Below are 4,927 nucleotides of genomic sequence, written 5' to 3'. Positions count from 1 at the left end.
TATTTTAAATTTGTTTCCTTGATCTTTATTTTTATTTCCAAGCTTTCAAGTGATTATCACACCTTTAAAAGGGTTAACTCAAATTTTTTGACACAATAGGAGTGTTTGATCTTTCATAATTGTTTGCTTGTCCTTTTCAAGGCGTCTGAATGATCAGGTACCACAGAACCCGACCAGCAGAATCCTATAATCATGATTACTTCTGTCAACACAAACATTTACTTAAGGAATCGCAGTAATATTTACTGAAACTGACACCTTATTTATTATTTTATTATAATAAATGTTAAAATTTCCCAATGTTACTATTTATATTTTACAACACACAATTCGTAATTAACTACAAATTTATTTAAAGGTGTCTTCATGTACCAAAAAATCCAGCTATTAGTAACGAAACTTCGGCACCAAATAACCCCTTTTCCAGCTCCCCTTCTTCGTATCAAAAATATCCGAATATTTGTACAGAAATTTCGATTTAACCTTAATTACGCTCAATTTTTTAAAAGTTATTTGCCAATACATATGAAACCAGATCACTAACGAATATAAAAAGCATCGAAAGTAAATAGGTGTGTTTACACAGGAGGAATCAAGAAATCAAAATATTGGAATATTTATCCCCTGCATTTAGAGAAATCGTATAATCCCAATCAGTGATTTTAAGCTTTAAAATCTTGATTGCAATCAATTTATCAATAATAAATTGTCCAATTTAAAATGATTTAATCATTTACTTAATAAATTCCCTTTTTTTGGCATTTTCACAAGCAATAAAGATTGCAGGGCGTGTGGCGTGGCAATGCTTCGAGCAAAAGGGGGAAATATAGGGGAGGTTGGGTGGGAGAGAATCCTGTTTGAACAAGTTTGAAACTTGCAGTTTGCAGTGTTTGAGCTGTAGTTCGTTTTATTTACGATTTTCGCCGGGGCGGGCAAGTAATTAAAACGTTGCGAAACTTCAGGGTGCAAAAGAAGGAGGCGGTTAAGGTGCGATTTGATAGATACGATCTACCAGGTGGCCATGACGACGGATCGATACTCGCCCCTCACTCTCCCTCGTTATATACATGTCTCTCTCTTGTTCCGTGCCCGCTTTGCTTTACGCCCCTACGCACTTACGCGCGGCCAAAAATGCACACACGAAGGGAAAAGCACGCGCACATCTGGACAGAAAGCTCAGACGCACGCGCACGTAAAAAATGGTTAGACGAGACAAAAATGCAAAATTGATGGAAATAAGACGAGAGCTTACTTTGGAGGTTCATGCACGTGAGAAATAAAAGGGTTATTCTTACCTTTTTTTCCTCAAAGTGAGGAAAGTAGCACAGCCGATGAATTTCGCCTCAAAAGCTTTTGTCACTTTTTCTTAGAATAAAAAGGTAATTAAAAACCTTCAGCAGCTTCTCTAAGCGTATAAATTGATCCTTATACTTTAGTATCACGCTCTGTGCACACTGCACCGTCGCCCGGAACGAAAGGATAAATCAATAAAAGAAAAAGTAGGGCCTCGGAACAGCATTTATGAGAGATTTTTGTTTATCATTGATCGAGCCACCGTTTCACACTCAATAATCACCGGGGTCCAAAGTAATCCATACTATAATTGGTTTTATTGGAGGTTATTGAAAGTCTCGGAGCAGACGTGTTTTTTGTCGGTAGGGTCGTAAAAGCCAAGATTTTAAGAGTGAAAGAAAGCGGCACTAAATACTAAAAGGAAACAAAAGAACGATGTTACACGCACAACAACTTCCCAGTGACTGACGAAGAGGGCTGAGGGAGGTGCCGGATGAAGAGTTCGGAAGAGCTCGGTGGCTGTCGGAAAAGTTCGGCAAGTCGGCGGGTGGCCACCCTTCGCCCTATCGTGTTTGCAAGACGCCGCAATCTTCCAACGTTGAAATATCAAGAGAAATGATGGATTTAATCATTCTACCCCAATTTATGGCCTAATTTTTTATCCCATTTTTATTCGTTTTAAAGGCTTTTTTTTATTTTCTAAGCTCAAGAGCATGTAGGAATTTTGAAAATGGCGCGCTTCATATTTAGCTGTTGGCAAGGCTGGCGGAAGAATAACAAAAGAAGCACTGAATGGCGAAAAAAGGGTAGGGTCGGGCTTTTTTGATTTTATAAATCCTAATTTCGTAGAGTCATTATTTCAGTTAATTAGAAGTAACTTTAGGTTTTTTGACCAAATGGTGAGTACCAAGTTTTATAAAACTGATTTCATTGTGATGGGACCTGGGGGTGTTTGATATAAACTATAAACTATTTTGCCTATTGTTTTTCTAACCTCAAATGTTTACAGTGTATTTTCAATTATTTTTGCCTGTTTTATTGGGATTATCATAATAGTTTTCATTTCATTAGATAAATGGGAATTGAGACATTTTAAATAATAATTAAATGCCTTAAGCTTCATATCCACATGCAACATCACTGTTTGGTCAAATTTTAATTTTAATTTAAAAATAGAAAAGAAAAGCTTTCAAATATTTCTAGATAAACGCAAAAAAGGCCGAAGGCTAAAAAAAATATTTTAAAGTAAAAAGTAGCATTAAAACTGATATTTTTCTGAAAATTTTTGATAAATATAGGAAAAACATATCTTATAAAAAATAACCAAATCAAGATTTTACCTTTTTATCGATTTTATTTCATGTCATAAAGCCTTGCAATTTTAAACAAAAATAGTTCTTAAGCCAAAAATTATGTCCTTGGAAAAAAGTCTATGATTTTAAGAATTGAAATATTATCAGTCATATGTATCATGAAAGAAAAAAAAACCTTTTTTTTTCTAATAAAATTGTAATTTTTGAATTGCAATAAATCATGACTCTTTTTTCGGAAAAAAACATTCCCTACAACTCTCAAGTTGTCAATTTTGGAAATAAGTAAATAATCTCCAAATATAGATATTTGCTTAAAAAATGTTTTCTTTTTAAAACAGTTTTTTAACAATATCAATCACCGACTTTAATTTGAAAATTGGGACCAGCAGAGTTGTAGATAATGTTTTGCCCAAAAAATTAAACCACAAATTAATCAAATTCAATTATTTTTCCAAAAATTGGTAAAAAGCGATATTAAGAAAAAATTCAAATACAAAAAACATTATTAAAATAATGTCACCATCAATAATACTATTTTCATTCTTAAAATAATAGAAAAACTATTTCTTTCAGAGATCTAATTTTTGGCATGATTACTACATTCACGTAAATTTCAAATTCGAAAAAAAGCTTCTGAAATTGACTGATTTATAATTAACAAATTATGAAAGAGAAGTGAATACATTTTTTTTATAATTTCTTATTATTTCCAAAATTCGAGTCTTTTTAAAACATTATTTACATTATTGTTAATATTGATAATTTTTCTTCCATTTATTCGATCTAGTAAACATTTTTTAATTGGTTTTTTAGCTAGCTATTATTGTTTTAATTTACAAAACCGAAGGTGAGTCTATGATTAATGTTAATAATCATTTGAATTTGTTTTCTGTATATAATCACAGGTACGTGTTATCAGATGGCAGACACTAACCGCATAATAAGCCTTTTCAAGAAGTCACGTGGTTAGCTCACGCAAAAGAAGAATTTAAATGCTTGCAGGTATGTTCAGGTTCATTCTTGCAGTTCACCGACTTCGACTTCCGGTGACGCTTTAAATCCTTTATATCAGCTAAGGGGGTGTCACGTTTCATCGTTCATGTGAGAATGTGAACAGAAGCACGAATGACCCACCACTCAAGCGGAGGACTTGAAGTAGACCCGTTTCCTCTTTGTACAATTTTTCCCTCCTTCTTCAAAGCTCAAACCCTCTCACTGGGTCATCAACTTTGAGAAATTTCTCACCAGAAATCACCAGTAGAAATTTTTAGTTTCAAAATGGTCTCAAGTATTATAATTTCAAACATAGTCTTGATATGAAATTATCAGGACGAGTTTCAAATTGTCGTGAAAACACAACGTTAAAATATTGATTTATCTGAAACGTTTTTACGCTATAAAAGTATAATCTGTAGAAAAGCAAGTAATTATCCATCCTCGGAAAATTGGGGTTTGAATTTGTTGAAGATTTTATTTTCATTTTAGAATGATGTTTTCAGGTAAATACAATTCTCCGTGAATCAGGTAAAATTTCGAAAATTATTGGAAATTTAAATTGCGAATTCCGTGTGGAGAAGATGCAAGACGTCAGGGGTCTAGCGCAAAGTATACCGAGAGAAATTATAAATACATCCTCTCGTATAAACACTATAAATATACACATTCACTGTCGTGAAAGAGATAGGAAAGCTCAAGGCGGGTCACGTTTAGGCCGCCGTTTCGAGCTTTTTTTACTATTCACAGAAAAAAAAGGGTTTTAGGTCAATGTACAATAGGGTAGGTCGAAACATTTTTACGCTACAAAGATTCAAAGTTTCCATCTCTTAATGAAAAACTCCTCTTTAGTTTCGGGTCTTTTGTCTTCACTTTTTTTTTACTTTAAATTTTCGTCAGTTTAGGTTTTAATTTTTAAATTCTCATATTTTTTCACATTCACTTTTCAAAGTATGGCATTTAATAAGCTTAGCGAACAAAAAAAAAGTTTGGGACAGACGTTTGGGCCAGGAAAATGAACAGACCTCGATTTAAACGTTAAAAGTTTGAAACCTCTTTGGTTCGTCACGATACAGCTGGAAAATCTAATGCTTTCGGTTTAGACCAATGGCTGGATCGCCACTCCGTTGGATAACTAAAATTCGTAGGGTTCTTCAAGGGACAATCAATGTGGGGAATTTTTCATTGGGGCTCGCAGTCCCGAGGGTCATTTGCAGACGTCGTAATTAGAATACTTGGAAAAAGGTCCAAATTTATTATGGCATATTTTTATGGGACATTTTTTCGTCACTTTCTGGAAGTAAATGTATTGATTTCTATCTTTTTAA

At 33.6% G+C, this 4,927-nt stretch overlaps 1 protein-coding gene across 17 annotated transcripts in view; it reads right to left on the bottom strand.

Annotated features, from left to right (window-relative positions):
* The window catches only part of LOC117174086 (ELAV-like protein 2), a 25,596-nt gene extending 23,851 nt beyond the window's left edge, over positions 1 to 1,745 (bottom strand). For all 17 annotated transcript variants that reach the window (XM_033362769.1, XM_033362774.1, XM_033362775.1 and 14 more), the window contains exon 1: positions 1,296 to 1,745. The gene's annotated coding sequence lies outside the window, so the exon portion shown is untranslated. The remainder of the gene's footprint in view (positions 1 to 1,295) is intronic.
* Positions 1,746 to 4,927: the final 3,182 nt, after the last annotated feature.

Source organism: Belonocnema kinseyi, chromosome 6 (genome assembly GCF_010883055.1).
Source record: "Belonocnema kinseyi isolate 2016_QV_RU_SX_M_011 chromosome 6, B_treatae_v1, whole genome shotgun sequence".
NCBI classification, from domain to species: Eukaryota; Metazoa; Arthropoda; class Insecta; order Hymenoptera; family Cynipidae; genus Belonocnema; species Belonocnema kinseyi.
This window is presented reverse-complemented; position numbering and strand designations above follow the sequence as displayed.